This window comes from Mustela nivalis (genome assembly GCF_964662115.1).
Source record: "Mustela nivalis genome assembly, chromosome: 18".
Lineage (NCBI taxonomy): Eukaryota > Metazoa > Chordata > Mammalia > Carnivora > Mustelidae > Mustela > Mustela nivalis.
In genome coordinates this window covers 61,302,728-61,328,398 of record NC_139037.1, presented here as the reverse complement: position 1 = coordinate 61,328,398, position 25,671 = coordinate 61,302,728, and positions in this window count along the sequence as shown.

The window sequence follows — 25,671 nt, the reverse complement described above, 5'->3', positions numbered from 1 at the left end:
CTTCTCTTCTCTGGGGGCGGCGTGCTGAGCCTTCCCCACTCTTGGCTTCTCTCTCAGGCAGAGGGGATGCTATGGCAAAGGGTATTTCGCTCCATGCGAGTATCTTCCACCGAGCTCCGGAGACTAGCTCAGGCGAGCAGTAGCAGCATCCCACAGCCCAACCCTGATTTCCCAAAGAACGCAGTGCTTTCCCAGGGGAGATGCCCAGGCAATGAGGCTTTCGCTCTATGCGGGTTTCTCCCACACGAGACGGGGCTCAGGCAAGCACCAGCAGCCCGCAGAACATTTCTCAGCGAATGTTGTGCTTTCGCAGAGGCTTTGGCTTGGAGCGAACAGCACTTCGCTGCTGCTTCCTCAGCAAGCCTTCAGTTGCGTCAGGGAAGAAGAGCTGCGGGAGAGCTGGTGCCTCTTGGGCCTTGCTTTCCCGGGCTCCATGTTCGCGTCCTGCGTTCACCCTGCCAGGCCTAACTAAGCAGGCACAGCCACAACGCTGCAGGAGCGTGCGTAGCCTAGGATGGCACTCTATGCACACTACCAGCTCCCAGTGTAGGCATCGCTTGGCCTTTTACTCTGGCGCTCAGGCGGACTCGTGGACTAGGCCAGTGCTTTCCGCACAGGAAAGGAGAGCTGACAGGATCCCTGCACACCGCCCATGCACTGAATAGGGAGCTTTGGGGACTGTCCCCATTCCTGCCTCTTAAACCCCGTGCCTCCTCCAAGCTTCCACATCCTGCAGGTAGACGGCTTCTGACTCCCCATTATTTCAGGGAGCTGTTTCTGCGAGTTTAGGGTATGCGCCTGGTGGCTAGTGCATGTCTGCCCCAGGGACAGGTGGCCAAGGAGCTGCTGTCTCCTTAAGCCCAGAGGCTCAGGACAGGCATGCTCTCTGCGCAGACTGCTTCCTAAGAGAGGACCACGCGACCTGCCCACCTCATCCCCTCCTGTCTCCTTAGCAGGCCAGGCTTCCGTCTCTGCACAGGGAGCCGGTGACACTTGTATTGCCACCGGCCGCTGTGCCTGCCAGGGCCGGCTCTCCTGCTTGGTAACCTTTTCCAGACCAGAAGACAAACGGCTCCTGCTCTTCTCCCCGGGCAGCGTGCTGCACTTTCCACAGACATGCTCCTGGGGAGCGCAGTGAAAAACGTATCCCTTTCCTTAAGGCTCTATCCACAGGCGCAACCGCGCTTCTCTCTCAGGCAGAGGCATGCCCAGGCAAAGAGGTTTTCGCTCCATGCGGTTTTGTCACACCGTTCTGTGGAGACCAGGTCAGCCAAACAGGAGCATACCACAGACCCGACTCTGATTTCCCAAAGAATGCTGTGCTTTCCCAGGGGGGTTGCCAGGGCAAAGAGGCTTTCGCTCTATGCGGGTTTCTCCCATCCTGCTACGAATACTAGGCTAAGGCAAGTAGCAACAGCAGACCACAGAACCGACTCTGATTTCCCAGCGACTGCTATGCTTTCGCAGAGGTTTTCAGCTTGGCAAGAACCGCACTTCGCTGCTGCTTCCTCAGAAAGGCTTTGGGTGTTCACTCTGTCGCGGCAGGGTAGAATAGACGCCGGAGAGCTGGTGCCTCTTGGGTCTTGCTTTCCCGGGCTTTAAGTTCACGCCGGAGGTTCACCTTGCTATGCCGAAGTAAGTAGACACAGTCACAACCCTGCAGCAGCGTGTGTGTCCTAGCATGGAACTCTATGCTTATTACCATCCTGGGGTACGTAAGGCTTTGTGTTTTGCTCTGGCGCTCAGGCAGACTCGGGCCAGTGCCTTCACCACAGGAGAGAGGAGGCGACAGGATCACTGCACACGGCCCGAGCACTGGATGGGGAACTGTGTGGTTCTGTCTCCACTCTTTCCCCGGCACAGCCCCTGCCACCCTCATCGCTGCCACATCTTGGTGGAAGACTGCATCTGACTGCCCGTTTCTCCATGGGTTTGTTTCTAAGCGTTCCGGGAATATCACCTGGTGGCAAGCCCAGGACTGCCCTTGGGACAGGTGGCCAAGGAGATGCTGTCCCCTTGGGACCAGAGGCACAGGACAGGCCTACCTTCTGCCCAGACTCCTTGCTCAGAGTGGTTCACGAACCTCTGCCCTAGTCGTCCCCTCATGTCTCCTTAGCAGCCGGGGTTCCATCGCTCCGCACATGGAGCGGGTGACACTTGTCTTGCCACCGGCCTGCTGTTCGTGCCACGGCAGCATATCCTGCGTCCCGAGCGTTTCCCGACCCCAAGTCCAACGGCTCCTTCTCTTCTCCGGGAGCGGCGTGCGGCGCCTGCCTCACACTTGGCTTCTCTCTCAGGCAGAGGGGATTCTAGGGTAAAGGGTATTTCGCATCCATGCGGGTATCATCCACCGAGCTCCGGAGACTAGCTCAGGCAAGCAGTAGCAGCATCCCACAGCCCAACCCTGATTTCCCAAAGAACGCAGTGCTTTCCCAGGGGAGATGCCCAGGCAATGAGGCTTTCGCTCTATGCGGGTTTCTCCCACACGAGACTGGGCTCAGGCAAGCAGCAGCAGCCCGCAGAACATTTCTCAGCGAATGCTGTGCTTTCACAGAGGCTGTGGCTTGGAGCGAACAGCACTTCACTGCTGCTTCCTCAGCAAGGCTTCAATCCCGTCAGGGATGAAGAGCTGCGGGAGAGCTGGTGCCTCTTGGACCTTGCTTTCCCGGGCTCCATGTTCGCGTCCTGGGATCACCCTGCCAGGCCGAACCTAGCAGGCACAGCCACAACGCTGCGTAGCGTGCGTAGCCTAGGATGGCACTCTATGCACACTACCATCTCCCAGTGTAGGCATCGCTTCGTTTTTTACTCTGGCGCTCAGGCGGACTCGCGGACTAGGCCAGTGCTTTCCCCACAGGAAAGGAGAGTTGACTTGATCCCTGCACACCGCTCGTGCACTTAATAGGGACCTTTGGGGGACTCTCCCCATTCCTTCCCCTTAAACCCCGTGCCTCCTCCAAGCTTCCATATCCTGGAGAAAGACGGCATCTGACTCCCCGTTATTTCAGGGAGCTGTTTCTGCAAGTTCAGGGTAGGCGCCTGGTGGCTAGTGCATGTCTGCCCCAGGGACAGGTGGCCAAGGAGCTGCTGTCTCCTTAAGCCCAGAGGCTCAGGACAGGCATGCTCTCTGCCCAGACTCCTTCCTCAGAGAGGACCACGCGACCTGCCCACCTCATCCCCTCCTGTCTCCTTAGAAGGCCCGGCTTCCGTCTCTGCACAGGGAGCCGGTGATACTTGTATTGCCACCGGCCGCTGTGCCTGCCAGGGCAGGCTCTCCTGCTTGGCAACCTTTTCCAGACCAGAAGGCCAACGGCGCCTGCTCTTCGCCCTGTGCAGCGTGCTGCACCTTCCACAGACATGCTCCTGGGGAGCGCAGTGAAAAACGTGTCCCTTTTCTTAAGGTTCTTTCCACAGGCACAAGCATGCTTCTCTCTCAGGCAGAGGGGATGCCCAGGCATAGAGGATTTCGCTCCATGCGGGTTTATTACACCGTGCTGAGGAGACCAGCTCAGGCAAGAGGAGAATCCCTCAGACCCGACTCTGATTTCGCAAAGAATGCTGTGCTTTCCCAGAGGGGATGCCAAGCCAAAGAGGCTTTCGCTCTATGCAGGATTCTCCCATAGTGCTGCGAATACTAGTTAAGGAAGCAACAAATGCAGCCCACAGAACTGACTCTGATTTCCCAGCGACTACTATGCTTTTGCAGAGTTTTTCCAGCTTGGCACGAACCGCATTTCGCTGCTGCTTCCTCAGAAAGCCTTAGGGAGTTCGCTCTGTAGCGACAGGGAAGAAGAGCCTCGAGAGAGTTGCTGCCTCTTGGGACTTGCTTTCCTGGGCTACAAGGTCACGCCGGGGGTTCACCTTGCTAAGTAGACACAGTCACAACCCTGCAGCAGCGTGTGTGTCTTAGCATGGCACTCTATGCCTATTTCCATCTCCTGGGGTACGTAAGGCTTTGCCTTCTGCTCTGGCGCTCAGGCAGACTCGGGGTCTAGGCCAGTGCCTTCACCACAGGAGAGAGGAGGCGACAGGATCACTGCACACGGCCCGTGCACTGGATGGGGAACTGTGGGGGTCTGTCTCCACTCTTTCCCCGGCACACCCCCTGTGCCCCACATCGCTGCCACATCTTGGTGTAAGAGGGCATCTGACTGCCCGTTTCTCCATGGGTTTGTAAATGCGCGTTCCAGGTGTAGCACGTGGTGGCAAGCCCAAGTCTGCCCTTGGGACAGGTGGCCACGGAGATGCTGTCCCCTTGGGACCAGAGGCACTGGACAGGCCTGGCTTCTGCCCAGACTCCTTCCTCAGAGTGGTTCACGCGCCCCTGCCATAGTCGTCCCCTCATGTCTCCTTAGCAGCCGGGGTTCCATCGCTCCGCACATGGAGCGGGTGACACTTGTCTTGCCACCGGCCTGCTGTTCGTGCCACGGCAGGCTATCCTGCTTCCCGAGCGTTTCCTGACCCCAAGGCCAAGGCTCCTTCTCTTCTCTGGGGGCGGCGTGCTGAGCCTTCCCCACTCTTGGCTTCTCTCTCAGGCAGAGGGGATGCTATGGCAAAGGGTATTTCGCTCCATGCGAGTATCTTCCACCGAGCTCCGGAGACTAGCTCAGGCGAGCAGTAGCAGCATCCCACAGCCCAACCCTGATTTCCCAAAGAACGCAGTGCTTTCCCAGGGGAGATGCCCAGGCAATGAGGCTTTCGCTCTATGCGGGTTTCTCCCACACGAGACGGGGCTCAGGCAAGCACCAGCAGCCCGCAGAACATTTCTCAGCGAATGTTGTGCTTTCGCAGAGGCTTTGGCTTGGAGCGAACAGCACTTCGCTGCTGCTTCCTCAGCAAGCCTTCAGTTGCGTCAGGGAAGAAGAGCTGCGGGAGAGCTGGTGCCTCTTGGGCCTTGCTTTCCCGGGCTCCATGTTCGCGTCCTGCGTTCACCCTGCCAGGCCTAACTAAGCAGGCACAGCCACAACGCTGCAGGAGCGTGCGTAGCCTAGGATGGCACTCTATGCACACTACCAGCTCCCAGTGTAGGCATCGCTTGGCCTTTTACTCTGGCGCTCAGGCGGACTCGCGGACTAGGCCAGTGCTTTCCGCACAGGAAAGGAGAGCTGACAGGATCCCTGCACACCGCCCATGCACTGAATAGGGAGCTTTGGGGACTGTCCCCATTCCTGCCTCTTAAACCCCGTGCCTCCTCCAAGCTTCCACATCCTGCAGGTAGACGGCTTCTGACTCCCCATTATTTCAGGGAGCTGTTTCTGCGAGTTTAGGGTATGCGCCTGGTGGCTAGTGCATGTCTGCCCCAGGGACAGGTGGCCAAGGAGCTGCTGTCTCCTTAAGCCCAGAGGCTCAGGACAGGCATGCTCTCTGCGCAGACTGCTTCCTAAGAGAGGACCACGCGACCTGCCCACCTCATCCCCTCCTGTCTCCTTAGCAGGCCAGGCTTCCGTCTCTGCACAGGGAGCCGGTGACACTTGTATTGCCACCGGCCGCTGTGCCTGCCAGGGCCGGCTCTCCTGCTTGGTAACCTTTTCCAGACCAGAAGACAAACGGCTCCTGCTCTTCTCCCCGGGCAGCGTGCTGCACTTTCCACAGACATGCTCCTGGGGAGCGCAGTGAAAAACGTATCCCTTTCCTTAAGGCTCTATCCACAGGCGCAACCGCGCTTCTCTCTCAGGCAGAGGCATGCCCAGGCAAAGAGGTTTTCGCTCCATGCGGTTTTGTCACACCGTTCTGTGGAGACCAGGTCAGCCAAACAGGAGCATACCACAGACCCGACTCTGATTTCCCAAAGAATGCTGTGCTTTCCCAGGGGGGTTGCCAGGGCAAAGAGGCTTTCGCTCTATGCGGGTTTCTCCCATCCTGCTACGAATACTAGGCTAAGGCAAGTAGCAACAGCAGACCACAGAACCGACTCTGATTTCCCAGCGACTGCTATGCTTTCGCAGAGGTTTTCAGCTTGGCAAGAACCGCACTTCGCTGCTGCTTCCTCAGAAAGGCTTTGGGTGTTCACTCTGTCGCGGCAGGGTAGAATAGACGCCGGAGAGCTGGTGCCTCTTGGGTCTTGCTTTCCCGGGCTTTAAGTTCACGCCGGAGGTTCACCTTGCTATGCCGAAGTAAGTAGACACAGTCACAACCCTGCAGCAGCGTGTGTGTCCTAGCATGGAACTCTATGCTTATTACCATCCTGGGGTACGTAAGGCTTTGTGTTTTGCTCTGGCGCTCAGGCAGACTCGGGCCAGTGCCTTCACCACAGGAGAGAGGAGGCGACAGGATCACTGCACACGGCCCGAGCACTGGATGGGGAACTGTGTGGTTCTGTCTCCACTCTTTCCCCGGCACAGCCCCTGCCACCCTCATCGCTGCCACATCTTGGTGGAAGACTGCATCTGACTGCCCGTTTCTCCATGGGTTTGTTTCTAAGCGTTCCGGGAATATCACCTGGTGGCAAGCCCAGGACTGCCCTTGGGACAGGTGGCCAAGGAGATGCTGTCCCCTTGGGACCAGAGGCACAGGACAGGCCTACCTTCTGCCCAGACTCCTTGCTCAGAGTGGTTCACGAACCTCTGCCCTAGTCGTCCCCTCATGTCTCCTTAGCAGCCGGGGTTCCATCGCTCCGCACATGGAGCGGGTGACACTTGTCTTGCCACCGGCCTGCTGTTCGTGCCACGGCAGCATATCCTGCGTCCCGAGCGTTTCCCGACCCCAAGTCCAACGGCTCCTTCTCTTCTCCGGGAGCGGCGTGCGGCGCCTGCCTCACACTTGGCTTCTCTCTCAGGCAGAGGGGATTCTAGGGTAAAGGGTATTTCGCATCCATGCGGGTATCATCCACCGAGCTCCGGAGACTAGCTCAGGCAAGCAGTAGCAGCATCCCACAGCCCAACCCTGATTTCCCAAAGAACGCAGTGCTTTCCCAGGGGAGATGCCCAGGCAATGAGGCTTTCGCTCTATGCGGGTTTCTCCCACACGAGACTGGGCTCAGGCAAGCAGCAGCAGCCCGCAGAACATTTCTCAGCGAATGCTGTGCTTTCACAGAGGCTGTGGCTTGGAGCGAACAGCACTTCACTGCTGCTTCCTCAGCAAGGCTTCAATCCCGTCAGGGATGAAGAGCTGCGGGAGAGCTGGTGCCTCTTGGACCTTGCTTTCCCGGGCTCCATGTTCGCGTCCTGGGATCACCCTGCCAGGCCGAACCTAGCAGGCACAGCCACAACGCTGCAGTAGCGTGCGTAGCCTAGGATGGCACTCTATGCACACTACCATCTCCCAGTGTAGGCATCGCTTCGTTTTTTACTCTGGCGCTCAGGCGGACTCGCGGACTAGGCCAGTGCTTTCCCCACAGGAAAGGAGAGTTGACTTGATCCCTGCACACCGCTCGTGCACTTAATAGGGACCTTTGGGGGACTCTCCCCATTCCTTCCCCTTAAACCCCGTGCCTCCTCCAAGCTTCCATATCCTGGAGAAAGACGGCATCTGACTCCCCGTTATTTCAGGGAGCTGTTTCTGCAAGTTCAGGGTAGGCGCCTGGTGGCTAGTGCATGTCTGCCCCAGGGACAGGTGGCCAAGGAGCTGCTGTCTCCTTAAGCCCAGAGGCTCAGGACAGGCATGCTCTCTGCCCAGACTCCTTCCTCAGAGAGGACCACGCGACCTGCCCACCTCATCCCCTCCTGTCTCCTTAGAAGGCCCGGCTTCCGTCTCTGCACAGGGAGCCGGTGATACTTGTATTGCCACCGGCCGCTGTGCCTGCCAGGGCAGGCTCTCCTGCTTGGCAACCTTTTCCAGACCAGAAGGCCAACGGCGCCTGCTCTTCGCCCTGTGCAGCGTGCTGCACCTTCCACAGACATGCTCCTGGGGAGCGCAGTGAAAAACGTGTCCCTTTTCTTAAGGTTCTTTCCACAGGCACAAGCACGCTTCTCTCTCAGGCAGAGGGGATGCCCAGGCATAGAGGATTTCGCTCCATGCGGGTTTATTACACCGTGCTGAGGAGACCAGCTCAGGCAAGAGGAGAATCCCTCAGACCCGACTCTGATTTCGCAAAGAATGCTGTGCTTTCCCAGAGGGGATGCCAAGCCAAAGAGGCTTTCGCTCTATGCAGGATTCTCCCATAGTGCTGCGAATACTAGTTAAGGAAGCAACAAATGCAGCCCACAGAACTGACTCTGATTTCCCAGCGACTACTATGCTTTTGCAGAGTTTTTCCAGCTTGGCACGAACCGCATTTCGCTGCTGCTTCCTCAGAAAGCCTTAGGGAGTTCGCTCTGTAGCGACAGGGAAGAAGAGCCTCGAGAGAGTTGCTGCCTCTTGGGACTTGCTTTCCTGGGCTACAAGGTCACGCCGGGGGTTCACCTTGCTAAGTAGACACAGTCACAACCCTGCAGCAGCGTGTGTGTCTTAGCATGGCACTCTATGCCTATTTCCATCTCCTGGGGTACGTAAGGCTTTGCCTTCTGCTCTGGCGCTCAGGCAGACTCGGGGTCTAGGCCAGTGCCTTCACCACAGGAGAGAGGAGGCGACAGGATCACTGCACACGGCCCGTGCACTGGATGGGGAACTGTGGGGGTCTGTCTCCACTCTTTCCCCGGCACACCCCCTGTGCCCCACATCGCTGCCACATCTTGGTGTAAGAGGGCATCTGACTGCCCGTTTCTCCATGGGTTTGTAAATGCGCGTTCCGGGTGTAGCACGTGGTGGCAAGCCCAAGTCTGCCCTTGGGACAGGTGGCCACGGAGATGCTGTCCCCTTGGGACCAGAGGCACTGGACAGGCCTGGCTTCTGCCCAGACTCCTTCCTCAGAGTGGTTCACGCGCCCCTGCCATAGTCGTCCCCTCATGTCTCCTTAGCAGCCGGGGTTCCATCGCTCCGCACATGGAGCGGGTGACACTTGTCTTGCCACCGGCCTGCTGTTCGTGCCACGGCAGGCTATCCTGCTTCCCGAGCGTTTCCTGACCCCAAGGCCAAGGCTCCTTCTCTTCTCTGGGGGCGGCGTGCTGAGCCTTCCCCACTCTTGGCTTCTCTCTCAGGCAGAGGGGATGCTATGGCAAAGGGTATTTCGCTCCATGCGAGTATCTTCCACCGAGCTCCGGAGACTAGCTCAGGCGAGCAGTAGCAGCATCCCACAGCCCAACCCTGATTTCCCAAAGAACGCAGTGCTTTCCCAGGGGAGATGCCCAGGCAATGAGGCTTTCGCTCTATGCGGGTTTCTCCCACACGAGACGGGGCTCAGGCAAGCACCAGCAGCCCGCAGAACATTTCTCAGCGAATGTTGTGCTTTCGCAGAGGCTTTGGCTTGGAGCGAACAGCACTTCGCTGCTGCTTCCTCAGCAAGCCTTCAGTTGCGTCAGGGAAGAAGAGCTGCGGGAGAGCTGGTGCCTCTTGGGCCTTGCTTTCCCGGGCTCCATGTTCGCGTCCTGCGTTCACCCTGCCAGGCCTAACTAAGCAGGCACAGCCACAACGCTGCAGGAGCGTGCGTAGCCTAGGATGGCACTCTATGCACACTACCAGCTCCCAGTGTAGGCATCGCTTGGCCTTTTACTCTGGCGCTCAGGCGGACTCGCGGACTAGGCCAGTGCTTTCCGCACAGGAAAGGAGAGCTGACAGGATCCCTGCACACCGCCCATGCACTGAATAGGGAGCTTTGGGGACTGTCCCCATTCCTGCCTCTTAAACCCCGTGCCTCCTCCAAGCTTCCACATCCTGCAGGTAGACGGCTTCTGACTCCCCATTATTTCAGGGAGCTGTTTCTGCGAGTTTAGGGTATGCGCCTGGTGGCTAGTGCATGTCTGCCCCAGGGACAGGTGGCCAAGGAGCTGCTGTCTCCTTAAGCCCAGAGGCTCAGGACAGGCATGCTCTCTGCGCAGACTGCTTCCTAAGAGAGGACCACGCGACCTGCCCACCTCATCCCCTCCTGTCTCCTTAGCAGGCCAGGCTTCCGTCTCTGCACAGGGAGCCGGTGACACTTGTATTGCCACCGGCCGCTGTGCCTGCCAGGGCCGGCTCTCCTGCTTGGTAACCTTTTCCAGACCAGAAGACAAACGGCTCCTGCTCTTCTCCCCGGGCAGCGTGCTGCACTTTCCACAGACATGCTCCTGGGGAGCGCAGTGAAAAACGTATCCCTTTCCTTAAGGCTCTATCCACAGGCGCAACCGCGCTTCTCTCTCAGGCAGAGGCATGCCCAGGCAAAGAGGTTTTCGCTCCATGCGGTTTTGTCACACCGTTCTGTGGAGACCAGGTCAGCCAAACAGGAGCATACCACAGACCCGACTCTGATTTCCCAAAGAATGCTGTGCTTTCCCAGGGGGGTTGCCAGGGCAAAGAGGCTTTCGCTCTATGCGGGTTTCTCCCATCCTGCTACGAATACTAGGCTAAGGCAAGTAGCAACAGCAGACCACAGAACCGACTCTGATTTCCCAGCGACTGCTATGCTTTCGCAGAGGTTTTCAGCTTGGCAAGAACCGCACTTCGCTGCTGCTTCCTCAGAAAGGCTTTGGGTGTTCACTCTGTCGCGGCAGGGTAGAATAGACGCCGGAGAGCTGGTGCCTCTTGGGTCTTGCTTTCCCGGGCTTTAAGTTCACGCCGGAGGTTCACCTTGCTATGCCGAAGTAAGTAGACACAGTCACAACCCTGCAGCAGCGTGTGTGTCCTAGCATGGAACTCTATGCTTATTACCATCCTGGGGTACGTAAGGCTTTGTGTTTTGCTCTGGCGCTCAGGCAGACTCGGGCCAGTGCCTTCACCACAGGAGAGAGGAGGCGACAGGATCACTGCACACGGCCCGAGCACTGGATGGGGAACTGTGTGGTTCTGTCTCCACTCTTTCCCCGGCACAGCCCCTGCCACCCTCATCGCTGCCACATCTTGGTGGAAGACTGCATCTGACTGCCCGTTTCTCCATGGGTTTGTTTCTAAGCGTTCCGGGAATATCACCTGGTGGCAAGCCCAGGACTGCCCTTGGGACAGGTGGCCAAGGAGATGCTGTCCCCTTGGGACCAGAGGCACAGGACAGGCCTACCTTCTGCCCAGACTCCTTGCTCAGAGTGGTTCACGAACCTCTGCCCTAGTCGTCCCCTCATGTCTCCTTAGCAGCCGGGGTTCCATCGCTCCGCACATGGAGCGGGTGACACTTGTCTTGCCACCGGCCTGCTGTTCGTGCCACGGCAGCATATCCTGCGTCCCGAGCGTTTCCCGACCCCAAGTCCAACGGCTCCTTCTCTTCTCCGGGAGCGGCGTGCGGCGCCTGCCTCACACTTGGCTTCTCTCTCAGGCAGAGGGGATTCTAGGGTAAAGGGTATTTCGCATCCATGCGGGTATCATCCACCGAGCTCCGGAGACTAGCTCAGGCAAGCAGTAGCAGCATCCCACAGCCCAACCCTGATTTCCCAAAGAACGCAGTGCTTTCCCAGGGGAGATGCCCAGGCAATGAGGCTTTCGCTCTATGCGGGTTTCTCCCACACGAGACTGGGCTCAGGCAAGCAGCAGCAGCCCGCAGAACATTTCTCAGCGAATGCTGTGCTTTCACAGAGGCTGTGGCTTGGAGCGAACAGCACTTCACTGCTGCTTCCTCAGCAAGGCTTCAATCCCGTCAGGGATGAAGAGCTGCGGGAGAGCTGGTGCCTCTTGGACCTTGCTTTCCCGGGCTCCATGTTCGCGTCCTGGGATCACCCTGCCAGGCCGAACCTAGCAGGCACAGCCACAACGCTGCGTAGCGTGCGTAGCCTAGGATGGCACTCTATGCACACTACCATCTCCCAGTGTAGGCATCGCTTCATTTTTTACTCTGGCGCTCAGGCGGACTCGCGGACTAGGCCAGTGCTTTCCCCACAGGAAAGGAGAGTTGACTTGATCCCTGCACACCGCTCGTGCACTTAATAGGGACCTTTGGGGGACTCTCCCCATTCCTTCCCCTTAAACCCCGTGCCTCCTCCAAGCTTCCATATCCTGGAGAAAGACGGCATCTGACTCCCCGTTATTTCAGGGAGCTGTTTCTGCAAGTTCAGGGTAGGCGCCTGGTGGCTAGTGCATGTCTGCCCCAGGGACAGGTGGCCAAGGAGCTGCTGTCTCCTTAAGCCCAGAGGCTCAGGACAGGCATGCTCTCTGCCCAGACTCCTTCCTCAGAGAGGACCACGCGACCTGCCCACCTCATCCCCTCCTGTCTCCTTAGAAGGCCCGGCTTCCGTCTCTGCACAGGGAGCCGGTGATACTTGTATTGCCACCGGCCGCTGTGCCTGCCAGGGCAGGCTCTCCTGCTTGGCAACCTTTTCCAGACCAGAAGGCCAACGGCGCCTGCTCTTCGCCCTGTGCAGCGTGCTGCACCTTCACAGACATGCTCCTGGGGAGCGCAGTGAAAAACGTGTCCCTTTTCTTAAGGTTCTTTCCACAGGCACAAGCGCGCTTCTCTCTCAGGCAGAGGGGATGCCCAGGCATAGAGGATTTCGCTCCATGCGGGTTTATTACACCGTGCTGAGGAGACCAGCTCAGGCAAGAGGAGAATCCCTCAGACCCGACTCTGATTTCGCAAAGAATGCTGTGCTTTCCCAGAGGGGATGCCAAGCCAAAGAGGCTTTCGCTCTATGCAGGATTCTCCCATAGTGCTGCGAATACTAGTTAAGGAAGCAACAAATGCAGCCCACAGAACTGACTCTGATTTCCCAGCGACTACTATGCTTTTGCAGAGTTTTTCCAGCTTGGCACGAACCGCATTTCGCTGCTGCTTCCTCAGAAAGCCTTAGGGAGTTCGCTCTGTAGCGACAGGGAAGAAGAGCCTCGAGAGAGTTGCTGCCTCTTGGGACTTGCTTTCCTGGGCTACAAGGTCACGCCGGGGGTTCACCTTGCTAAGTAGACACAGTCACAACCCTGCAGCAGCGTGTGTGTCTTAGCATGGCACTCTATGCCTATTTCCATCTCCTGGGGTACGTAAGGCTTTGCCTTCTGCTCTGGCGCTCAGGCAGACTCGGGGTCTAGGCCAGTGCCTTCACCACAGGAGAGAGGAGGCGACAGGATCACTGCACACGGCCCGTGCACTGGATGGGGAACTGTGGGGGTCTGTCTCCACTCTTTCCCCGGCACACCCCCTGTGCCCCACATCGCTGCCACATCTTGGTGTAAGAGGGCATCTGACTGCCCGTTTCTCCATGGGTTTGTAAATGCGCGTTCTGGGTGTAGCACGTGGTGGCAAGCCCAAGTCTGCCCTTGGGACAGGTGGCCACGGAGATGCTGTCCCCTTGGGACCAGAGGCACTGGACAGGCCTGGCTTCTGCCCAGACTCCTTCCTCAGAGTGGTTCACGCGCCCCTGCCATAGTCGTCCCCTCATGTCTCCTTAGCAGCCGGGGTTCCATCGCTCCGCACATGGAGCGGGTGACACTTGTCTTGCCACCGGCCTGCTGTTCGTGCCACGGCAGGCTATCCTGCTTCCCGAGCGTTTCCTGACCCCAAGGCCAAGGCTCCTTCTCTTCTCTGGGGGCGGCGTGCTGAGCCTTCCCCACTCTTGGCTTCTCTCTCAGGCAGAGGGGATGCTATGGCAAAGGGTATTTCGCTCCATGCGAGTATCTTCCACCGAGCTCCGGAGACTAGCTCAGGCGAGCAGTAGCAGCATCCCACAGCCCAACCCTGATTTCCCAAAGAACGCAGTGCTTTCCCAGGGGAGATGCCCAGGCAATGAGGCTTTCGCTCTATGCGGGTTTCTCCCACACGAGACGGGGCTCAGGCAAGCACCAGCAGCCCGCAGAACATTTCTCAGCGAATGTTGTGCTTTCGCAGAGGCTTTGGCTTGGAGCGAACAGCACTTCGCTGCTGCTTCCTCAGCAAGACTTCAGTTGCCTCAGGAAAGAAGAGCTGCGGGAGAGCTGGTGCCTCTTGGGCCTTGCTTTCCCGGGCTCCATGTTCGCGTCCTGCGTTCACCCTGCCAGGCCTAACTAAGCAGGCACAGCCACAACGCTGCAGGAGCGTGCGTAGCCTAGGATGGCACTCTATGCACACTACCAGCTCCCAGTGTAGGCATCGCTTGGCCTTTTACTCTGGCGCTCAGGCGGACTCGCGGACTAGGCCAGTGCTTTCCGCACAGGAAAGGAGAGCTGACAGGATCCCTGCACACCGCCCATGCACTGAATAGGGAGCTTTGGGGACTGTCCCCATTCCTGCCTCTTAAACCCCGTGCCTCCTCCAAGCTTCCACATCCTGCAGGTAGACGGCTTCTGACTCCCCATTATTTCAGGGAGCTGTTTCTGCGAGTTTAGGGTATGCGCCTGGTGGCTAGTGCATGTCTGCCCCAGGGACAGGTGGCCAAGGAGCTGCTGTCTCCTTAAGCCCAGAGGCTCAGGACAGGCATGCTCTCTGCGCAGACTGCTTCCTAAGAGAGGACCACGCGACCTGCCCACCTCATCCCCTCCTGTCTCCTTAGCAGGCCAGGCTTCCGTCTCTGCACAGGGAGCCGGTGACACTTGTATTGCCACCGGCCGCTGTGCCTGCCAGGGCCGGCTCTCCTGCTTGGTAACCTTTTCCAGACCAGAAGACAAACGGCTCCTGCTCTTCTCCCCGGGCAGCGTGCTGCACTTTCCACAGACATGCTCCTGGGGAGCGCAGTGAAAAACGTATCCCTTTCCTTAAGGCTCTATCCACAGGTGCAACCGCGCTTCTCTCTCAGGCAGAGGCATGCCCAGGCAAAGAGGTTTTCGCTCCATGCGGTTTTGTCACACCGTTCTGTGGAGACCAGGTCAGCCAAACAGGAGCATACCACAGACCCGACTCTGATTTCCCAAAGAATGCTGTGCTTTCCCAGGGGGGTTGCCAGGGCAAAGAGGCTTTCGCTCTATGCGGGTTTCTCCCATCCTGCTACGAATACTAGGCTAAGGCAAGTAGCAACAGCAGACCACAGAACCGACTCTGATTTCCCAGCGACTGCTATGCTTTCGCAGAGGTTTTCAGCTTGGCAAGAACCGCACTTCGCTGCTGCTTCCTCAGAAAGGCTTTGGGTGTTCACTCTGTCGCGGCAGGGTAGAATAGACGCCGGAGAGCTGGTGCCTCTTGGGTCTTGCTTTCCCGGGCTTTAAGTTCACGCCGGAGGTTCACCTTGCTATGCCGAAGTAAGTAGACACAGTCACAACCCTGCAGCAGCGTGTGTGTCCTAGCATGGAACTCTATGCTTATTACCATCCTGGGGTACGTAAGGCTTTGTGTTTTGCTCTGGCGCTCAGGCAGACTCGGGCCAGTGCCTTCACCACAGGAGAGAGGAGGCGACAGGATCACTGCACACGGCCCGAGCACTGGATGGGGAACTGTGTGGTTCTGTCTCCACTCTTTCCCCGGCACAGCCCCTGCCACCCTCATCGCTGCCACATCTTGGTGGAAGACTGCATCTGACTGCCCGTTTCTCCATGGGTTTGTTTCTAAGCGTTCCGGGAATATCACCTGGTGGCAAGCCCAGGACTGCCCTTGGGACAGGTGGCCAAGGAGATGCTGTCCCCTTGGGACCAGAGGCACAGGACAGGCCTACCTTCTGCCCAGACTCCTTGCTCAGAGTGGTTCACGAACCTCTGCCCTAGTCGTCCCCTCATGTCTCCTTAGCAGCCGGGGTTCCATCGCTCCGCACATGGAGCGGGTGACACTTGTCTTGCCACCGGCCTGCTGTTCGTGCCACGGCAGCATATCCTGCGTCCCGAGCGTTTCCCGACCCCAAGTCCAACGGCTCCTTCTCTTCTCCGGGAGCGGCGTGCGGCGCCTGCCTCACACTTGGCTTCTCTCTCAGGCAGAGGGGATTCTAGGGTAAAGGGTATTTCGCATCCATGCGGGTATCATCCACCGAGCTCCGGAGACTAGCTCAGGCAAGCAGTAGCAGCATCCCACAGCCCAACCCTGATTTCCCAAAGAACGCAGTGCTTTCCCAGGGGAGATGCCCAGGCAATGAGGCTTTCGCTCTATGCGGGTTTCTCCCACACGAGACTGGGCTCAGGCAAGCAGCAGCAGCCCGCAGAACATTTCTCAGCGAATGCTGTGCTTTCACAGAGGCTGTGGCTTGGAGCGAACAGCACTTCACTGCTGCTTCCTCAGCAAGGCTTCAATCCCGTCAGGGATGAAGAGCTGCGGGAGAGCTGGTGCCTCTTGGACCTTGCTTTCCCGGGCTCCATGTTCGTGTCCTGGGATCACCCTGCCAGGCCGAACCTAGCAGGCACAGCCACAACGCTGCAGTAGCGTGCGTAGCCTAGGATGGCACTCTATGCACACTACCATCTCCCAGTGTAGGCATCGCTTCGTTTTTTACTCTGGCGCTCAGGCGGACTCGCGGACTAGGCCAGTGCTTTCCCCACAGGAAAGGAGAGTTGACTTGATCCCTGCACACCGCTCGTGCACTTAATAGGGACCTTTGGGGGACTCTCCCCATTCCTTCCCCTTAAACCCCGTGCCTCCTCCAAGCTTCCATATCCTGGAGAAAGACGGCATCTGACTCCCCGTTATTTCAGGGAGCTGTTTCTGCAAGTTCAGGGTAGGCGCCTGGTGGCTAGTGCATGTCTGCCCCAGGGACAGGTGGCCAAGGAGCTGCTGTCTCCTTAAGCCCAGAGGCTCAGGACAGGCATGCTCTCTGCCCAGACTCCTTCCTCAGAGAGGACCACGCGACCTGCCCACCTCATCCCCTCCTGTCTCCTTAGAAGGCCCGGCTTCCGTCTCTGCACAGGGAGCCGGTGATACTTGTATTGCCACCGGCCGCTGTGCCTGCCAGGGCAGGCTCTCCTGCTTGGCAACCTTTTCCAGACCAGAAGGCCAACGGCGCCTGCTCTTCGCCCTGTGCAGCGTGCTGCACCTTCACAGACATGCTCCTGGGGAGCGCAGTGAAAAACGTGTCCCTTTTCTTAAGGTTCTTTCCACAGGCACAAGCACGCTTCTCTCTCAGGCAGAGGGGATGCCCAGGCATAGAGGATTTCGCTCCATGCGGGTTTATTACACCGTGCTGAGGAGACCAGCTCAGGCAAGAGGAGAATCCCTCAGACCCGACTCTGATTTCGCAAAGAATGCTGTGCTTTCCCAGAGGGGATGCCAAGCCAAAGAGGCTTTCGCTCTATGCAGGATTCTCCCATAGTGCTGCGAATACTAGTTAAGGAAGCAACAAATGCAGCCCACAGAACTGACTCTGATTTCCCAGCGACTACTATGCTTTTGCAGAGTTTTTCCAGCTTGGCACGAACCGCATTTCGCTGCTGCTTCCTCAGAAAGCCTTAGGGAGTTCGCTCTGTAGCGACAGGGAAGAAGAGCCTCGAGAGAGTTGCTGCCTCTTGGGACTTGCTTTCCTGGGCTACAAGGTCACGCCGGGGGTTCACCTTGCTAAGTAGACACAGTCACAACCCTGCAGCAGCGTGTGTGTCTTAGCATGGCACTCTATGCCTATTTCCATCTCCTGGGGTACGTAAGGCTTTGCCTTCTGCTCTGGCGCTCAGGCAGACTCGGGGTCTAGGCCAGTGCCTTCACCACAGGAGAGAGGAGGCGACAGGATCACTGCACACGGCCCGTGCACTGGATGGGGAACTGTGGGGGTCTGTCTCCACTCTTTCCCCGGCACACCCCCTGTGCCCCACATCGCTGCCACATCTTGGTGTAAGAGGGCATCTGACTGCCCGTTTCTCCATGGGTTTGTAAATGCGCGTTCCGGGTGTAGCACGTGGTGGCAAGCCCAAGTCTGCCCTTGGGACAGGTGGCCACGGAGATGCTGTCCCCTTGGGACCAGAGGCACTGGACAGGCCTGGCTTCTGCCCAGACTCCTTCCTCAGAGTGGTTCACGCGCCCCTGCCATAGTCGTCCCCTCATGTCTCCTTAGCAGCCGGGGTTCCATCGCTCCGCACATGGAGCGGGTGACACTTGTCTTGCCACCGGCCTGCTGTTCGTGCCACGGCAGGCTATCCTGCTTCCCGAGCGTTTCCTGACCCCAAGGCCAAGGCTCCTTCTCTTCTCTGGGGGCGGCGTGCTGAGCCTTCCCCACTCTTGGCTTCTCTCTCAGGCAGAGGGGATGCTATGGCAAAGGGTATTTCGCTCCATGCGAGTATCTTCCACCGAGCTCCGGAGACTAGCTCAGGCGAGCAGTAGCAGCATCCCACAGCCCAACCCTGATTTCCCAAAGAACGCAGTGCTTTCCCAGGGGAGATGCCCAGGCAATGAGGCTTTCGCTCTATGCGGGTTTCTCCCACACGAGACGGGGCTCAGGCAAGCACCAGCAGCCCGCAGAACATTTCTCAGCGAATGTTGTGCTTTCGCAGAGGCTTTGGCTTGGAGCGAACAGCACTTCGCTGCTGCTTCCTCAGCAAGCCTTCAGTTGCGTCAGGGAAGAAGAGCTGCGGGAGAGCTGGTGCCTCTTGGGCCTTGCTTTCCCGGGCTCCATGTTCGCGTCCTGCGTTCACCCTGCCAGGCCTAACTAAGCAGGCACAGCCACAACGCTGCAGGAGCGTGCGTAGCCTAGGATGGCACTCTATGCACACTACCAGCTCCCAGTGTAGGCATCGCTTGGCCTTTTACTCTGGCGCTCAGGCGGACTCGCGGACTAGGCCAGTGCTTTCCGCACAGGAAAGGAGAGCTGACAGGATCCCTGCACACCGCCCATGCACTGAATAGGGAGCTTTGGGGACTGTCCCCATTCCTGCCTCTTAAACCCCGTGCCTCCTCCAAGCTTCCACATCCTGCAGGTAGACGGCTTCTGACTCCCCATTATTTCAGGGAGCTGTTTCTGCGAGTTTAGGGTATGCGCCTGGTGGCTAGTGCATGTCTGCCCCAGGGACAGGTGGCCAAGGAGCTGCTGTCTCCTTAAGCCCAGAGGCTCAGGACAGGCATGCTCTCTGCGCAGACTGCTTCCTAAGAGAGGACCACGCGACCTGCCCACCTCATCCCCTCCTGTCTCCTTAGCAGGCCAGGCTTCCGTCTCTGCACAGGGAGCCGGTGACACTTGTATTGCCACCGGCCGCTGTGCCTGCCAGGGCCGGCTCTCCTGCTTGGTAACCTTTTCCAGACCAGAAGACAAACGGCTTCTGCTCTTCTCCCCGGGCAGCGTGCTGCACTTTCCACAGACATGCTCCTGGGGAGCGCAGTGAAAAACGTATCCCTTTCCTTAAGGCTCTATCCACAGGCGCAACCGCGCTTCTCTCTCAGGCAGAGGCATGCCCAGGCAAAGAGGTTTTCGCTCCATGCGGTTTTGTCACACCGTTCTGTGGAGACCAGGTCAGCCAAACAGGAGCATACCACAGACCCGACTCTGATTTCCCAAAGAATGCTGTGCTTTCCCAGGGGGGTTGCCAGGGCAAAGAGGCTTTCGCTCTATGCGGGTTTCTCCCATCCTGCTACGAATACTAGGCTAAGGCAAGTAGCAACAGCAGACCACAGAACCGACTCTGATTTCCCAGCGACTGCTATGCTTTCGCAGAGGTTTTCAGCTTGGCAAGAACCGCACTTCGCTGCTGCTTCCTCAGAAAGGCTTTGGGTGTTCACTCTGTCGCGGCAGGGTAGAATAGACGCCGGAGAGCTGGTGCCTCTTGGGTCTTGCTTTCCCGGGCTTTAAGTTCACGCCGGAGGTTCACCTTGCTATGCCGAAGTAAGTAGACACAGTCACAACCCTGCAGCAGCGTGTGTGTCCTAGCATGGAACTCTATGCTTATTACCATCCTGGGGTACGTAAGGCTTTGTGTTTTGCTCTGGCGCTCAGGCAGACTCGGGCCAGTGCCTTCACCACAGGAGAGAGGAGGCGACAGGATCACTGCACACGGCCCGAGCACTGGATGGGGAACTGTGTGGTTCTGTCTCCACTCTTTCCCCGGCACAGCCCCTGCCACCCTCATCGCTGCCACATCTTGGTGGAAGACTGCATCTGACTGCCCGTTTCTCCATGGGTTTGTTTCTAAGCGTTCCGGGAATATCACCTGGTGGCAAGCCCAGGACTGCCCTTGGGACAGGTGGCCAAGGAGATGCTGTCCCCTTGGGACCAGAGGCACAGGACAGGCCTACCTTCTGCCCAGACTCCTTGCTCAGAGTGGTTCACGAACCTCTGCCCTAGTCGTCCCCTCATGTCTCCTTAGCAGCCGGGGTTCCATCGCTCCGCACATGGAGCGGGTGACACTTGTCTTGCCACCGGCCTGCTGTTCGTGCCACGGCAGCATATCCTGCGTCCCGAGCGTTTCCCGACCCCAAGTCCAACGGCTCCTTCTCTTCTCCGGGAGCGGCGTGCGGCGCCTGCCTCACACTTGGCTTCTCTCTCAGGCAGAGGGGATTCTAGGGTAAAGGGTATTTCGCATCCATGCGGGTATCATCCACCGAGCTCCGGAGACTAGCTCAGGCAAGCAGTAGCAGCATCCCACAGCCCAACCCTGATTTCCCAAAGAACGCAGTGCTTTCCCAGGGGAGATGCCCAGGCAATGAGGCTTTCGCTCTATGCGGGTTTCTCCCACACGAGACTGGGCTCAGGCAAGCAGCAGCAGCCCGCAGAACATTTCTCAGCGAATGCTGTGCTTTCACAGAGGCTGTGGCTTGGAGCGAACAGCACTTCACTGCTGCTTCCTCAGCAAGGCTTCAATCCCGTCAGGGATGAAGAGCTGCGGGAGAGCTGGTGCCTCTTGGACCTTGCTTTCCCGGGCTCCATGTTCGCGTCCTGGGATCACCCTGCCAGGCCGAACCTAGCAGGCACAGCCACAACGCTGCAGTAGCGTGCGTAGCCTAGGATGGCACTCTATGCACACTACCATCTCCCAGTGTAGGCATCGCTTCGTTTTTTACTCTGGCGCTCAGGCGGACTCGCGGACTAGGCCAGTGCTTTCCCCACAGGAAAGGAGAGTTGACTTGATCCCTGCACACCGCTCGTGCACTTAATAGGGACCTTTGGGGGACTCTCCCCATTCCTTCCCCTTAAACCCCGTGCCTCCTCCAAGCTTCCATATCCTGGAGAAAGACGGCATCTGACTCCCCGTTATTTCAGGGAGCTGTTTCTGCAAGTTCAGGGTAGGCGCCTGGTGGCTAGTGCATGTCTGCCCCAGGGACAGGTGGCCAAGGAGCTGCTGTCTCCTTAAGCCCAGAGGCTCAGGACAGGCATGCTCTCTGCCCAGACTCCTTCCTCAGAGAGGACCACGCGACCTGCCCACCTCATCCCCTCCTGTCTCCTTAGAAGGCCCGGCTTCCGTCTCTGCACAGGGAGCCGGTGATACTTGTATTGCCACCGGCCGCTGTGCCTGCCAGGGCAGGCTCTCCTGCTTGGCAACCTTTTCCAGACCAGAAGGCCAACGGCGCCTGCTCTTCGCCCTGTGCAGCGTGCTGCACCTTCCACAGACATGCTCCTGGGGAGCGCAGTGAAAAACGTGTCCCTTTTCTTAAGGTTCTTTCCACAGGCACAAGCACGCTTCTCTCTCAGGCAGAGGGGATGCCCAGGCATAGAGGATTTCGCTCCATGCGGGTTTATTACACCGTGCTGAGGAGACCAGCTCAGGCAAGAGGAGAATCCCTCAGACCCGACTCTGATTTCGCAAAGAATGCTGTGCTTTCCCAGAGGGGATGCCAAGCCAAAGAGGCTTTCGCTCTATGCAGGATTCTCCCATAGTGCTGCGAATACTAGTTAAGGAAGCAACAAATGCAGCCCACAGAACTGACTCTGATTTCCCAGCGACTACTATGCTTTTGCAGAGTTTTTCCAGCTTGGCACGAACCGCATTTCGCTGCTGCTTCCTCAGAAAGCCTTAGGGAGTTCGCTCTGTAGCGACAGGGAAGAAGAGCCTCGAGAGAGTTGCTGCCTCTTGGGACTTGCTTTCCTGGGCTACAAGGTCACGCCGGGGGTTCACCTTGCTAAGTAGACACAGTCACAACCCTGCAGCAGCGTGTGTGTCTTAGCATGGCACTCTATGCCTATTTCCATCTCCTGGGGTACGTAAGGCTTTGCCTTCTGCTCTGGCGCTCAGGCAGACTCGGGGTCTAGGCCAGTGCCTTCACCACAGGAGAGAGGAGGCGACAGGATCACTGCACACGGCCCGTGCACTGGATGGGGAACTGTGGGGGTCTGTCTCCACTCTTTCCCCGGCACACCCCCTGTGCCCCACATCGCTGCCACATCTTGGTGTAAGAGGGCATCTGACTGCCCGTTTCTCCATGGGTTTGTAAATGCGCGTTCCGGGTGTAGCACGTGGTGGCAAGCCCAAGTCTGCCCTTGGGACAGGTGGCCACGGAGATGCTGTCCCCTTGGGACCAGAGGCACTGGACAGGCCTGGCTTCTGCCCAGACTCCTTCCTCAGAGTGGTTCACGCGCCCCTGCCATAGTCGTCCCCTCATGTCTCCTTAGCAGCCGGGGTTCCATCGCTCCGCACATGGAGCGGGTGACACTTGTCTTGCCACCGGCCTGCTGTTCGTGCCACGGCAGGCTATCCTGCTTCCCGAGCGTTTCCTGACCCCAAGGCCAAGGCTCCTTCTCTTCTCTGGGGGCGGCGTGCTGAGCCTTCCCCACTCTTGGCTTCTCTCTCAGGCAGAGGGGATGCTATGGCAAAGGGTATTTCGCTCCATGCGAGTATCTTCCACCGAGCTCCGGAGACTAGCTCAGGCGAGCAGTAGCAGCATCCCACAGCCCAACCCTGATTTCCCAAAGAACGCAGTGCTTTCCCAGGGGAGATGCCCAGGCAATGAGGCTTTCGCTCTATGCGGGTTTCTCCCACACGAGACGGGGCTCAGGCAAGCACCAGCAGCCCGCAGAACATTTCTCAGCGAATGTTGTGCTTTCGCAGAGGCTTTGGCTTGGAGCGAACAGCACTTCGCTGCTGCTTCCTCAGCAAGCCTTCAGTTGCGTCAGGGAAGAAGAGCTGCGGGAGAGCTGGTGCCTCTTGGGCCTTGCTTTCCCGGGCTCCATGTTCGCGTCCTGCGTTCACCCTGCCAGGCCTAACTAAGCAGGCACAGCCACAACGCTGCAGGAGCGTGCGTAGCCTAGGATGGCACTCTATGCACACTACCAGCTCCCAGTGTAGGCATCGCTTGGCCTTTTACTCTGGCGCTCAGGCGGACTCGCGGACTAGGCCAGTGCTTTCCGCACAGGAAAGGAGAGCTGACAGGATCCCTGCACACCGCCCATGCACTGAATAGGGAGCTTTGGGGACTGTCCCCATTCCTGCCTCTTAAACCCCGTGCCTCCTCCAAGCTTCCACATCCTGCAGGTAGACGGCTTCTGACTCCCCATTATTTCAGGGAGCTGTTTCTGCGAGTTTAGGGTATGCGCCTGGTGGCTAGTGCATGTCTGCCCCAGGGACAGGTGGCCAAGGAGCTGCTGTCTCCTTAAGCCCAGAGGCTCAGGACAGGCATGCTCTCTGCGCAGACTGCTTCCTAAGAGAGGACCACGCGACCTGCCCACCTCATCCCCTCCTGTCTCCTTAGCAGGCCAGGCTTCCGTCTCTGCACAGGGAGCCGGTGACACTTGTATTGCCACCGGCCGCTGTGCCTGCCAGGGCCGGCTCTCCTGCTTGGTAACCTTTTCCAGACCAGAAGACAAACGGCTTCTGCTCTTCTCCCCGGGCAGCGTGCTGCACTTTCCACAGACATGCTCCTGGGGAGCGCAGTGAAAAACGTATCCCTTTCCTTAAGGCTCTATCCACAGGCGCAACCGCGCTTCTCTCTCAGGCAGAGGCATGCCCAGGCAAAGAGGTTTTCGCTCCATGCGGTTTTGTCACACCGTTCTGTGGAGACCAGGTCAGCCAAACAGGAGCATACCACAGACCCGACTCTGATTTCCCAAAGAATGCTGTGCTTTCCCAGGGGGGTTGCCAGGGCAAAGAGGCTTTCGCTCTATGCGGGTTTCTCCCATCCTGCTACGAATACTAGGCTAAGGCAAGTAGCAACAGCAGACCACAGAACCGACTCTGATTTCCCAGCGACTGCTATGCTTTCGCAGAGGTTTTCAGCTTGGCAAGAACCGCACTTCGCTGCTGCTTCCTCAGAAAGGCTTTGGGTGTTCACTCTGTCGCGGCAGGGTAGAATAGACGCCGGAGAGCTGGTGCCTCTTGGGTCTTGCTTTCCCGGGCTTTAAGTTCACGCCGGAGGTTCACCTTGCTATGCCGAAGTAAGTAGACACAGTCACAACCCTGCAGCAGCGTGTGTGTCCTAGCATGGAACTCTATGCTTATTACCATCCTGGGGTACGTAAGGCTTTGTGTTTTGCTCTGGCGCTCAGGCAGACTCGGGCCAGTGCCTTCACCACAGGAGAGAGGAGGCGACAGGATCACTGCACACGGCCCGAGCACTGGATGGGGAACTGTGTGGTTCTGTCTCCACTCTTTCCCCGGCACAGCCCCTGCCACCCTCATCGCTGCCACATCTTGGTGGAAGACTGCATCTGACTGCCCGTTTCTCCATGGGTTTGTTTCTAAGCGTTCCGGGAATATCACCTGGTGGCAAGCCCAGGACTGCCCTTGGGACAGGTGGCCAAGGAGATGCTGTCCCCTTGGGACCAGAGGCACAGGACAGGCCTACCTTCTGCCCAGACTCCTTGCTCAGAGTGGTTCACGAACCTCTGCCCTAGTCGTCCCCTCATGTCTCCTTAGCAGCCGGGGTTCCATCGCTCCGCACATGGAGCGGGTGACACTTGTCTTGCCACCGGCCTGCTGTTCGTGCCACGGCAGCATATCCTGCGTCCCGAGCGTTTCCCGACCCCAAGTCCAACGGCTCCTTCTCTTCTCCGGGAGCGGCGTGCGGCGCCTGCCTCACACTTGGCTTCTCTCTCAGGCAGAGGGGATTCTAGGGTAAAGGGTATTTCGCATCCATGCGGGTATCATCCACCGAGCTCCGGAGACTAGCTCAGGCAAGCAGTAGCAGCATCCCACAGCCCAACCCTGATTTCCCAAAGAACGCAGTGCTTTCCCAGGGGAGATGCCCAGGCAATGAGGCTTTCGCTCTATGCGGGTTTCTCCCACACGAGACTGGGCTCAGGCAAGCAGCAGCAGCCCGCAGAACATTTCTCAGCGAATGCTGTGCTTTCACAGAGGCTGTGGCTTGGAGCGAACAGCACTTCACTGCTGCTTCCTCAGCAAGGCTTCAATCCCGTCAGGGATGAAGAGCTGCGGGAGAGCTGGTGCCTCTTGGACCTTGCTTTCCCGGGCTCCATGTTCGCGTCCTGGGATCACCCTGCCAGGCCGAACCTAGCAGGCACAGCCACAACGCTGCAGTAGCGTGCGTAGCCTAGGATGGCACTCTATGCACACTACCATCTCCCAGTGTAGGCATCGCTTCGTTTTTTACTCTGGCGCTCAGGCGGACTCGCGGACTAGGCCAGTGCTTTCCCCACAGGAAAGGAGAGTTGACTTGATCCCTGCACACCGCTCGTGCACTTAATAGGGACCTTTGGGGGACTCTCCCCATTCCTTCCCCTTAAACCCCGTGCCTCCTCCAAGCTTCCATATCCTGGAGAAAGACGGCATCTGACTCCCCGTTATTTCAGGGAGCTGTTTCTGCAAGTTCAGGGTAGGCGCCTGGTGGCTAGTGCATGTCTGCCCCAGGGACAGGTGGCCAAGGAGCTGCTGTCTCCTTAAGCCCAGAGGCTCAGGACAGGCATGCTCTCTGCCCAGACTCCTTCCTCAGAGAGGACCACGCGACCTGCCCACCTCATCCCCTCCTGTCTCCTTAGAAGGCCCGGCTTCCGTCTCTGCACAGGGAGCCGGTGATACTTGTATTGCCACCGGCCGCTGTGCCTGCCAGGGCAGGCTCTCCTG